Raw genomic sequence first — 14,244 nt, 5'->3', positions numbered from 1 at the left:
CACTAATGGGTGCTACATCAGGCAGAAATTCACATAGATATCCTTAGGGAAAAGATCGGGAGGGCACCTATGGAAGTCATGTGTCCTTACACAGTAATAAATTTGAGAAGTTTTTGGAGAAGGCTTAATAAAAAAAAAAGGGGGGAGATATTGTTTGGGAGATATTCTTTGCATACGGATGAGTCATCTACCAGAATAACTGAGAGACTGGGGCAGACACATGTTAAAGTCAATGATATGCCTTGTTCACTTCTTGGATCCACTGATCTTAAAGCAAAATAATACAGCCTGAGAAAGAGGAAGCAGCCACTGATTCTCACTGTGTGTCTCTTGGTGACTGTGACTACACACCACGTGCTCACCTTTACATTTCAAAGAGGGACATTATGGGAAAATCTTCTAAAAGTGGGCCTTATAACTATCTCATCAGCTGAAAGAGAGAACAATAGACCCAGCAATGTTCACGTCACAGCATTCTGTGAAACATCCAGGAACTGGGAAATGTGAGGCTGTATCCATTGCAGATGACTTAGGAATAAAACCCACCCGTGATATCCTGGCTTTCCAGGCTGACAGTTCAACCTGAATAGAAAATGTGATCCTAACAAAGTCACAGGTTTATCAGGCTAGTGTGTTTTAAATATGCTCACATACTTATAGTTCATATGAAATGTAGATCCATGTTTAAGATAATAATCTCTAAAAACACAGACAAACTCATTTTTTTTAAAAAAAAATCAATCATGAAAATAAAAGAAGTAAACTTTACATACTTGCCAACCAGATTATCCACTGAGTATCTATTTAGTCAGAAATTACAATCAGAAATTACTAATGGTTCTGCGTAGGGTTATAGAGTACAATATTCCCTATCATATTCTTCTTTCAGATATGAAAGTATTCTCTAGATTCTTACCTCTTAAAATTATTTTTATGCATATTTTTGAGTGTATGTGTGTGTACCATATGGTGCAGAAGGCCATGAAAGTCAGAAGAGGATACTAGATCTTCAGGACGTAAAGTTATGCTTAATTGTGAGTCTCCATGTGGGTTCTTGAAACCACACTCTAATCTCTGCAAGAACAACAAATGCTCTTACTTGAACTGTATTTTAAACTGATTCTTGCCTCTAGGATAGTGTTATATGGGTCTTTTAGAAGACTACATCCCAATAGTGAAAGACACAAACATTCTGATTTAATACTTGGAGTTATGTCTTATTAAGGTCAAACTGAAAAACTCTCCCCTAGCTCACAGATGAGATGGCTTTCTACAGAATTTCTGGCTTAGGTTGGGTTAGGTTCACATATTGCAACCCATGACTGTTGGCTTTAAATATTCAGTTCCAAATCCTATTTCCTTTAGTTACATAGTTGAAACACTACTCCTTTAAAAGCTATTCTCAAGTAGCATTTCTTTTTCATTAACGGTTTCTGCCAGCTATGTAGTATCCTTCAAAGCCTAATTAATAGATGTTTTGCAAAACTCTATCTCTGAGTGTCTTATTGATTTTTTTAATGAAAATCTTCAGTACTTTTTTTTATGAAGAACGGAGACTTATTAAACTATAAAGAACATTTGCTTTAAACTTGCCTTTTCTGGTTCTTTTCATTTTAATAAAAGCTTTATTGGGTTTACTGAGAAGCTCAGCAAGAGCTATTCTGTTCATTAGAAAATTCATACTGCTCAAAGGGAGTGGAATGGTTTGTTTCTTCGTTCCAGATTCATTAGAATTTTCTTCTGTGTGACTGTGATCACATTAAGAAAAGGGAAACCAGTTTGCATTTTCCAGTCATAATCCATATTTTAATCTATGATTTTATGCACTGATCTTTGCACAATCTTAACTTAGAAGGTTTACAGAATGTATGTTAATTTGGAGAAATATGCAAATCATTTTTGTAGTATACGGAAAAGAAAATCAACACACACAGATAGACATTTACCTAAATTCTTCCCCTTCAATGACATCTTCACATCTCTACATCTCCTCACGTATAAATTCACTGTGGTTTATTAGATCTATAATCTGATTCTGGCTTCTGGAAAAACGTTTTTCTTATTTCCTGGAGTTTTTATCTGAGATCACTCCAATCTGCATAAAATTGTTCACAGTTTCAGGAGTTAAGAAAATGATTCTTATGTAAATGAATTATTTAAAATTCTGAATAGCAACTTCAAACAAATGGAAGAAAAATGACAAAGAATTTAAACTTTGCAAGAACATTTTCTATATGGTAATTGGAGTCAAGTAGTTTAGTTTTCTGCAGAACATTACAGACCTTAGAATATGTCTGTTTGAAAGAGTTGAACATTACAATACATACACTGAAGTTTAAAATTTATTTTGACAATATAAGCATATCATTTCTACACTTAGTATACAATCTTCATCCATCTCAGTCTACAGTTCTGAGAGCAGAGGTTATGATAAAATTGTTTATCAAATCCTTTACATTTGATCGTTTTGTAAAGACACCTGGCAAGCACAGTGGTGGGGAGTGGTCAAATGAGCACTTTGGTTCAGAGAGTGATAGCTACTGAATAAAAGATCAATCAGTGCTGGTTGTCTAGATCTCAGCTGTCAATTTATCCCTTTTCCAGGATGGAAAGGTGAAAGGGTCTTTAGCTCTCCTGATAATCGGATTTTTTTTAACATATGGAATAATGTAATCTCCAGTCTGTCTAGATTTTCTTTCTTGTCTCTGAATTTCTCTACTAATAAAAGGAAAGGTAATTAATTAGTATGCTTACTTTTTAAAAAAGAAGTAATGTTGACATACTCTAAATAGGATTCTTTTAAAAATTAAAATGTTAGAATATTGCATAATGTTTTAAAAAGAATAAGTGAAACAAAAATAAAAGGGAAATGTTCAAGTAAGCACTGCATAAAAGTTAAGAATTAGTTTCATTAGACAAAACCATGAAACTAAGATTAATGGGAATACATGTCCTTTTAAAATTATTATTGTAATTGTATATGTATTACATAGAATGTAATAAGGCTTATAGTATTTAAGGATCACATTAAGGAACATAACTTCTTAAGCATTTATAAAAATATTTCAATTAATATTTTAAGAGTATATGTAAACACAATGGTAGCACTTGCTATTTTAATACATACAAACAATAAATTTTGATCCAAATGGGGTAATTAATATTGCCATTTATCATTTTCTTTCTTGGGGCACTGAGTTTCTCTTTTGTATAGTCCATACGCTATATAATAGAATATAGTGAGATATAAGTACCCACCAGTGCTATAGAACAGTAAGCCTATTAATTTCTAAGAATGATTTGATAAATTTTATCAAAAATGCCATGATAACATGTTATCACACATTTACCTTTCTCTGACTTTTCCAGTATTGTTTAAACCAATCTCTCTAAAAATATGAAATAGATAAGATAAAATAAACTTAAATTATTATAAAATATACCCCAAACTAGGAAGTCAGATATAATAATAATCATACATTTGAATATATCCATATTTGCCATCAACATTATGTAATTATTCACAAGTTGTATTGACTTTAAAAATATTGATGCTTAACAAATTATAATTTTTTCAGATTATTGTAAAGCTAAAAAGTCATCTATCCACTATGAAAGATCTATCCTAATATTTGAATTTTAGACTAAAATACAGAGTAAATATTATGAATATTAAGCAAAATATGAAACAAACTACCAAATTTATCAACATTGCATAAAATTAATTTTGATCAGCTGCAAATGATTCTATGTTTAAAAATCTATTAACATATTTTACAATGTTGATAGATGATAGCACAATGTTGTAGGAAAAACAAATAACATGTTTCTACACATTTTGGCACAGTATGTTATCAGAGTATAAAGAGATTGGAATTTGCTTTATCTAGTAATAGATTTTCACTGTAAACTTATAGCAACCAATAAACAATTAATCATAAAATATTACTGCTAAAGTTAAGGACAGGAGCTAAACATGGTTGTACAATGTGTCACATGCCTGTCAAGCCAGCATGTAGAAAACTCAGGCAGCCAGAGTAAGCATTTCTTTGTAGCCTGGGTTACCCAGCAAGTTTGCCTAAAGCCTGGTTTCTATTGAGACCATATCTCACAAGAGATAATGAAATAAAAAGTTAAAATAACCTTAATAGGACATAATCCCAATGCAGCGTTGAGGTTCTGGTTAATCCAAAACTCTTATACAAATAGAAAACGTGTTTTTAATTGATTAATAATGATAATAATTACTTTTCAGATAATCAAAAAAGTTATTGGATAGTTTATTTCAAGTAATAACAGATTTACTGAAAATGTCTGGGCACAGCACTAGCACTGTGTCAATAGTAAATTCTTTGACAATGACATGACCACCATGAAGCACATACACATGCACACACACATATAAATAAATAAATAGATAAATACATAAATAAACTCTAAATTAATAAAGCTAGGTTAAGCAAGAAATCAGTGGTGGGACTATGGGGATTGCTCTAGAGTGACAAACTCATATCATTCTTTCAGAACCCCCCAAATTCAGTTCTGATGTGGGATTTCCCTCTGTATGCTATGAATATGTTTTATTATCAATGATTAATACAGAAATTGCTTTTGCCTATGGCAGAGCAGAATTTAGCCAGGTGGAAAATCCAAACAGAGATATACAAAGAGAGTAGGTAGAGTCAAAGTAACACCATGTAGCTGATGAAGGAGACAGTTGCCAGAATTCTTACTGTGTAGGAATAAGGCCTCTAGTTAGTTCCCAGACACTTAGCCCTAAAATAATCACACAGAAAGCATATTATTTAAATCATTGCTTGACCCATTAACTCTAACTTCTCATTGGTTAACTCTTACATCTTAATTTTATCTATTTCTAGTAATCTGTGTATCACCACGTGACTGTGACTTACCGGCAAGATTCCAACAGGCTTCAGTCTCTGGTGGGGCTACATGGCTTCTCTCTGACTCTGCCTTTCTTTCTCCCAGCATTCAATTCATTTTTCCCTGCCTAAGTTTTGCCCTGCTATAGGTCCAAAGTGGTTTCTTTATTCATTAATGGTAATCACAGCATACAGAAGGAAATTCCACATCATTACTGGTAGGCCACAGGCTCGAGGTGATACACAGATAGATATATGTTAATTTAAGATGTAAGATGTAAAAGATAGCTGGGAAAATGCCCTAATTATTGACCAAGCAGTGTTATAGTTAATATAGTTTCTGTGTGATTATTCAGGTCTGGGCAGCTGGGAATGAAAGAGCAATCTCTGCTTACACAGATTCTGGTGAAAGACCCCAATAAATCTAGACCCTCTAGCAGGAAGAGTAGAGCCAAAAATCTAGCAGGAAGAGTAGAGCCAAAAATCTATTAGGAAGAGTAAAGCCAAAAATCTAGGTTAGCCGATTCAGTGACTCTGTTCCAGGAACTAGCCGACCATAAAGTTAGATTATCATCTTGAGAATAATCTTGAAAAACGGGGTTTCCCTCTTGTGATTATCACTGGTATTTTTGGAATTTCCCAATGACACCCTCCCTACCCCCTTTGGGTTGTGGTTTCTTCCCCTAAATATCCCTTCTCCCAACTACTTGGGGTCGAACTCCTCTACCTCTGAGTGGGAAATGAGTCTCTGCCCCAGCACGTTGGCTCCTGTCAAAACACCTAGTGTGATTGCAAGGACAGTCTCTCGGGGTCGTGTTATTCCGAGACTTGAGTGAGAGTCTCCGTACTCTGGGGGGATCTTTCACTGGCACTTACACAGTCAGGCTCACAACCACCTCTAAGCCCTCTTATGGCCTCCACAGGTACCTGTATATATTTTCATATCCACTCCCACACAGAAATATGTATGTGCACATACTTAAGATAAAATTTATAAGTGCTTTAAAAAAGGAGTGGCATTGTTGAAACATATTTGTGAAACAGAATTGACTGATAGTTTATACGTTCATACTCAAAATCCCAGGACACAGTAGGGTGAATCTGGGGTAGTAGGATAAAAAAATATTTAAAAGCCAACAATATGCCATAAAACATAAATAAAGATGGAGAAAACATAGAAAGCAGGGAGAATTGTATTAATGGAAAAGTAAATTATAGTTTTGAGATGCAAAATGTAATCTCTCCTCAAATATTATCTCTAAATTCGTTGTAATAAACCTTCTCTTCAGTCAACCAAGTGACCTCATAGTTACAAAAGAAGGAGCAGAAGTACATTTGCATATCCTGACTACCTTCCAGGATGGCACAGACTTATTTGTAAGGGCTATTTTAATGTTAAAAGAATCAAACAATTGCATCCTGGGTTTGGATGTGCAACTATGCTTTTTCACTCATTTGAGCAATCTCCAACTCTCTGACCATCAGGCAAGGCAGAAATAGGTGCACATTTTGGGTCCTCCACAGCACTGCCATCAGGTTGTATACAGCCAGCCCCCCCACAAAACATTTATGTCTGTATGAGCAAAAACTAAATCTATCATGTAGCATGCTGCATAACTTGGAGACGCCTCTGTATGCCAGAGCAGGAAACTATTATGCTCAAGCCCGCATGCCTCACGGTCTCTGTACCATGGCCTGTATGAGAGACAACTAAGAAGCTGTTTTTGGCTCTGTTGATGTGTTCTAGAACCCCCCTTTTAAAAAAATTTTCAGACCCTATGGAAATTTGAGAGCCCTATGTTGGATTCCAAATATATCTGGAAGCTTTTCTGTATCTCACCTGGTCTCACAGCCTCTTATAAAATTATCAGTCAGAAGCTTAATAGTAATTATAATTGTTTGGCTGATGCCTCAGTCTTATTACTGGCTAGTTCATACATTTAAATCAGCTCATTTCTAATAATCTGTATATCACCATGTGACTTTGTGGTGTTACCTGTTCTCTAGTATATCTTGCTGCTCCAGCGGCTCACTGGCATTTCTCTAGACCTGCCCTTCTTCACCTTTATCACTGCTTGGATTTCCCACCTAGCTATATTCTGTACTGACATAAGCCAAAGCAGGTTTATTTATCAACCAATAAAAGCAACACATATTTGCAACATACGGAAAGATATCCCACATCAATAAGGAACTGATGAAACACGTTTAGTCTATGAAAGAGATGTTTTGAAATAAATATTGTTGATATGTATGCTATTCCACCCTACATTCCCATTGTAATATTTGATTCCAAAGAAATTATTAGCAATGAATATTCACAAAACAGTTCATAAAACACTCATTTTCATAGAAAATCAATGATCAAAGCTATATTTACATCAATTATCTCAGCAAATTTTATGTTAATTGCTAAAATCAAATTCAAAGAATTACAAAAGGCACTTGAAAATTGGCAGGAAACTGGGAATGATTTTTCAACAAAAGTATATTTTTCCCTTGACAGAACAAGCCAATTTACAGCCCTGTTTCAGATACATGGCAGTTTTCCTGTGTCTTATTAACCTAACATTCTTGTTTCTTTTCATTAACACCTGGTTGGAAACTAGTCCCCTATTGGGAAACACCTGTCCACAGTTAACAAGGTGTTAATGTAAAAACAATCAAAAGAACAGTCAGGGAGTGAGCTCACAAATTCTTAGAACAAACTTTGAAAATAAGTAGACAAAAGAAGTTGGCAAAAGTTTATTATTTTAATAAGAATATTCAAAGTACACAATGATTCAAGCTTTGTAATTTGAGATGGTCTCTAAACTTCTTGGGTTCTTACTTTATCCTTCAAAAGTATAGGAATAACAATTTTATTTACCTCATAGATGGATCATAGAAGTCAGTCTAGTTAATCCCATTAAATATCTGTCATTTGGTACAATAGAATTTTCTTACTGATTATTATTATCATTATATATTTTAATTGGCATACCATTGTATATATTTATGGGCTAAAGCGTTTGACATTTCCAATGTCAAGATAATATCAGGATAACTGACTTTTTAATCACAGCGAACATTTTCATACATACACACAGACACAGACAGACAGATGGAAAGAGAGATGCACACACACACACACACACACACACACCTGGGCAACTAGTAGTTGGGAATGCTTAAAATTTTTCTACATGATTTTTGAAATGTGCAATTAAGCATCATTTGCCATAGTTATCCTAATTTGTTATAGGCTGTTGGAATATAATCTACCAATCTAGATTGCTCTACTTTACACAATAGTGATGCTCTTATCAGAATCACCATTATAATCAATATTTTTGTTTATAGTTTCATTCAAATTTTTCATATGCTCATTAGTATGAAAGGGTATGTGGCATCACAATGTACTTTGGCACCAATCTCTTTCCCTAAGCTATTGTGGTCAGTCAACAACTATGTGAAAGATAATTTTAGAAGGAGACTGCTTTCCCAGCCACCCAGACCCAAATAATCACACAGAAACTATATTAATTATGACACTGCTTGGTCTATTAGCTCAGGCTTCTTACTAACTAACTCTTACATCTTGAATTTGCTCTTTTCTATTATTCTGTGTATTGCCACTAGGCTATGGTAAAGTTTTAGCATCTGTCTCTTTAGGCTGTTACATAGAATCTCCATGACTCCGCTGAGTCTCTCTCTATATCTCTTTTAGCCTTGCTATATTCTACAGTGTTATAGGCTGGAGCAACTTCTTTATTAATCAATGGTAAGAAAACATATTGATAGCGTACAGAGAGGAATGCCACATCATCTCCCCTTTTCTGTCTAAATAAAAAGGTAAGGTTTTGCTGGGTGGTGGTGGTGCACGTCTCTAATCCCAGTACTTGGGAGGCAGATGCAGGTGGATCTCTGTGAGTTCGAGACCAGCCTGATCTACAAGAGCTAGCTCCAGGACAGGCTCTAAAGCTGCAGAGAAACCCTGTCTCGAAAAAAACCAAAAAAGGTAAGGTTTTAATTTTTCATAAGAAAATTACATGTACAAAACTAGCAAGAGTTATAGTTACAATAGTTAGTTCATTTACATTTGGCAAATTAAGGAAAATACTCTATCATCTATCCTATTTTTGTGAGTCTAAAGTTTTATATCTAACTTATCCTTTATCATAACTAAGGAAAGTATAACTCTAACTAACTGTCTTCAACTCTCCAAAGAACCCAGAAGGATGTAATATTACCTAAGTAAACAAGAAGTGCATTGTAAACAACTTCCAAAATTTTGGAATCAACAGCAATATCTCACTGTCTGGATAGTCAAGCAAAATTCTTCTATAACATGGGAGTATCTATCTTCAGCCTTCAAGCTCATAGTATTATCCAGCAACTTTTTCATAAAGCAGGACAAATAAAAGAGATTTATTCTGACTTTTTTCTTTCTTCTTTTTCTTTTTCTTTTTTTCTTTTTAATGGATTTTTTATTGATCTCTAAATTTTTCTCTGCCTCCTCCCTGCCTCTCCCCACCCCCTTTAACCATCTCCCAAGATCTCCATGTTCCCAGTTTACTCAGGAGATCTTGTCTTTTTTCATTTCCAATGTAGATTAGATCTTTCTAAGTCTTTCTTAGTGTCCTCATTGTTGTTTAAGTTCTCTGGAATTGTGGTTTATGGGCTGGCTTTCTTTGCTTTATGTTTAAAAACCACCTATGAGTGAGTACATGTGATAATTGTCTTTCTGGGTCTGGGTTACCTCACTTAAAATAATGTTTTCTAGCTCCATCCATTTTCCTGCAAAATTCAAGATGTCGTTATTTTTTTCTGCTGTGTAGTACTCTATTGTGTAAATGTACTATATTTTCCTTATCCATTCTTTGTTTGTGGGGCATTTAGGTTGTTTCCAGCTTCTGGCTATCATTTGGATATATACCCAAAAGTGTTATTGCTGTGTCCTGAAGAAGGTTGTTTCCTACTTTACTAAGAAATCAATACTGATATCCAAAATAGTTGTACCAATTTGTACTCCCACTAGCAATTCAGGAGTGTTCCCTTTACCCCACATCATATTCAGCATAAGCTGTTATCAGTGTTTTTGATCTTGGCCATTCTTACAGGTGTAAGATGGAATCTCAGAGTTGTTTTTATTTGCATTTCTCTGATGGCTAAGGATGAGCATTTTCTTAAGTGTCTTTCAGCCATTTTAGATTCCTCTGTTGAGAGTTTTCTGTTTAGGTCTGTACTCCATTTTTTATTGGATTATTTGTTCTTTTAACAATCAATTTCTTGAGTTCATTGTATATTTTGGAGATCAGACCTCTGTTTGATCTGGGGTTGGTGAAGATCTTTTCTCATTCTGTAGGCTGCTGTTTTGTCTTGTTGACAATGTCCTTTGTTTTATAGAAGCTTTTCAACATCAGGAGGTCCCATTTATTAATTGTTTCTCTTAGTGTCTGTGCTACTGGGGTTATATTTAGGAAGTAGTCTCTTGTGCCAATGCGTTCAAGTGTATTTCCCACTTTCTCTTCTATGAGGTTCATGTGGTTGGCTTTACGTTGAGGTCTTTGATCCATTTTGACTTGAGGAAAACATTAATTTTGTTTGATAGGAATGTGGGGAGATTCTGAAATGAGTTGTAGGAGAAAAAAGCATTATTAATAATTATTAATTATTAATCATAAAAATTAAAAAAGAAAGCTTAAAGAACATTGAATAACATGTAATTCCTATCATTGCTGTAGTGGTGTATGTGTTTTCTTAGATTTCTTTGCTTAACTGTTCTGAAGTTGATCATATTTTCCCTTTGACCTCTTGGATATGTATATCCTAGTCTTCAAACTTAAGTATTCCATTTAGTATCTTCTGGAGAACTGGCTTAAAGATCATGAATTCTATTAATCTTTTTTATCTTAGATAATATTTATTTCTCCTTTAATTGAAAGTTTTGCTGTTTATAATATTTTGAGTTTGTGATTCTTTTTTAGAACCCAGAATACATCTTTCCAGGCCCTCCTCAATTTAAAGGGTTCGTTGAGTAATAAGATATTGATCTCATGGGCCCTTCTTTATAAGTGACTTGATATTTCTCCTTCAGCTGCCACTATTCTCTGTTTTTAACTGTTCTAATTATAATATGTCCTTTGGGAATCCCTTTTCTGGTCCTATCTATTTGGGGTTCTATAGTTCGCTTGGTCCTAGATATCCATCTCTTCCTCTGATTTTGGAAATTTTCTTCTGTAATTTTATTGACAATATTCTCTGTGCCTTTGTTGTGATGTTTTTCTACTTGCTCTATTCTGAACATCTGAATGTTAAATATTCTCATATGTCATAGAGTTCTACCATTTTCTGTTCATTTTTCTTTTCTTTCCATTTTCTCTTTTCTTTTTTTTTTTCTTTTTTCTTTTCGTTTTTTTTGAGACAGGGTTTCTCTGTGTAGCTTTGGAGCCTGTCCTGGCACTAGGTTTTGCAGACTGGGCTGGCCTGAAACTGACAAAGATCTGCCTGCCTGTTTCCCTAGTGCTGGGATTAAAGGCATGTGCTACCACTGCCCAGCCTGTTCATTTTTATTTTTAATTTCATTATTGATCTTTAATATGGGATCCTCTTCTATATGTTGTAAATATGTTTTATTACCATTGGTTAATAAAGAAGCTGCTTTGGCCTTTGGCAGGACAGAATATAGCAAGGCAGGAAATACAACCAGAGACAAAGGGAGAAAGAATGTGGAGTCAGAAGAGATGCCATCAGTCACTATAGAAGCAAGGTGTGAAATAACAAGCCATGATCTCTGTGGTAAGATAGAAACTAATATAAAAGGGCTAATTTAGGTTGTAAGAGCTAGCTAATAATAATCCTGAGATAATAAGCCAAAAAGTTTGCAGTTCATTTTAAGCCTTTGAGTGGTTATTTTAAAAGCAACTGCAGGGACAGGCATGATGAGAAACCTCTAGCTACAAATGGTGCCCAATGTGGGATATGTTGCTTTGGAAAAGAGGTTCTGCTTTTGCTTCCACAGAAGATGAGAAGCTGTATACTTCTTCCAGGCTAATATAGTTTGATCCCCTGAGAGGCCTTTATGGGAGTGATGGCCCAGGTGATCCAACATTCAGAACAGCTTCAAGGAAACTGGCTGAGACTATACAGCTTCAAAGACTACTACAGCCAAGATTTAACCATAATTCAAAATTTTCTCAATATCCCCATAAGATTATCATGTCCCAAATCAGCAGGAAGTAGCATAAAAAATTATGTCCAATTTATCAACATACTGTTTATAAATGTGTGCTTTCATTTAAAGGGGGTTTTTATAAGTGGCTAATGGTTATAGTCAATCTCTTTCTAAAAGAAGAAAAGTGAATATGATATAGAAATAAGGGGAAAGGTTAGACTATTGAATCTAAATCTTTAAACCAAATATCTACTGTTAATCTCAAAATACTTCATATTGATAATGGATTTTGATTCATTGATACAAATTTAAGGTCAATTTTGTTATACTATATGTATATTTCTACTCTTTTTTAAGGTAATATGTTTATGCAGCTCATTAAAAATGTAATATACAGTTAAGAAATACATATCAATAATTATCTAGAATAGTCAAACTTACAGTCATAATCATTAGGTTTTCTAGATATGCAGACATATATTTCAAATGTAAAAGTAATCTTCAAAGACCTGCAGAATACTGCATTTAAAATATTTTAATGGTACATTTATACAATGGAGTACTATATAGCAGAATAAAATAACGCTGTCTTGAATTTTGCAGGAAAATGGATGGAGCTAGAAAACATCACTTTGAGTGAGGTAACCCAGACCCAGAAAGACAGTTATCACATGTGGTTTTTAAACATAAAGCAAAGAAAACAAGCCCATAAATCACAATCCCAGAGAACCTAGACAACAATGAGGAGCTTAAGGGAGGCTTACATAGATCTAATCTACATGGGAAGTAGAAAAAGACAAGATCTCCTGAGTAAATTGGGAGCAAGGGGACTATGGGAGAAGGTTGAAGGGGAGAGGAGAGAAAGGAAAGAGAGCAGAGAGAAATGTATAGCTCAATAAACTCGATAAAAAAAACAACCATAACAAAAAACAATAACAAAATTTAATGTTTTCTTTCTGTTATAAAAATAACACAAAATCCCTACACAATGAAAATAAAAACAAACAGAAAAACAATAAGACAAAAAAAATGCCAAAACAAGATTTCCACTAGAAGACAGAGATTTCCTTCTGTGTTAGCCTATCCTAGGGTTTAGTTGTTAAAATTAGTGATACTTATGGAAGAAACATGATTTTTTTCATTTTTAAAATTGGTTTTAAGACCTACTCTATGAGATGGAGCCAATACCTGATACTTCTAAAGTGTCTTCAAACCTAAGACCAGATAATACACAAGAGATGTCAAGAAGAATAATTATTAATTCATGCTATTATTAGAATACTAGAATAATTCTAATAATAATAAATCAGCATTAATATCTAAATTCTCCAATAACAAGACACAGCCTATCAGAGTAGATTGGAAAATAAGATCCATCCCTACAAGAAACACATCATATAATAAAACATAGATACCATCTTTGGGTAAAATAAGAAAAAAAAGTGTCCCCAGAGAATAGAACCAAGAAACAAGCAAGTAAATAAGGGTTTCCCTCTTTTCACATCATGTAGCTTTTATTGTAATTTTCTAATAATATCAGACATTATGACTAGAAAAAATAAAATCTCAAATTAATTTTGCTTTGCATTTCCCTAATGACAGAGAGTGTTGAAAAGTATAAAAATGTTTCCGGCATTTGAGTTTCATCATCAAGGACTCTCCTTTTTATCATTGCCCAGGTTTAATTTATTTGCTTTCTTGATGCTTATCTTTTAAATTTTTTTATTAGAAGTATAGACGGTAGTAGTGACTCATGCCTTTAATCCCAGCACTCAGGAGGCAAAGACAAGCAGATCTCTGTCAGTTTGAGGACAACCTGGTCTAAAAAGCTCGTTCCAGGACAGCCAAGACTGTTGCACAGAAAAACCCTGTCTCAAAAAAAAGCATAGATGGTGAAAATATTCTCACACTCTGTAGGATCCCCCTTGCCTTGAGTGATAATGTCTTTCTGTACAGAAGAGCCTAGAGTTGCTTTGCATTCAATACAGTCTTCCTGTCTCCGTCTCCCAAATGTTGCAGGCGTTGGAGCTTCTTACTTCTAAATACCTGGCTAATTTATTTTATTTTCCACACACCTGAAATACCATTTTTAAAAGTAATTAAGCGTCTCTCAACAACTCATCTCATGTATCTGGTAACACCTGACTCTCCTCTACATTTCCCACTTTCTGACTCAGCAGTTGCTTCCATACACTTGAAGTTCTT

Source organism: Arvicola amphibius, chromosome 3 (assembly GCF_903992535.2).
Source record: "Arvicola amphibius chromosome 3, mArvAmp1.2, whole genome shotgun sequence".
Lineage (NCBI taxonomy): Eukaryota > Metazoa > Chordata > Mammalia > Rodentia > Cricetidae > Arvicola > Arvicola amphibius.
This window is presented reverse-complemented; position numbering follows the sequence as displayed.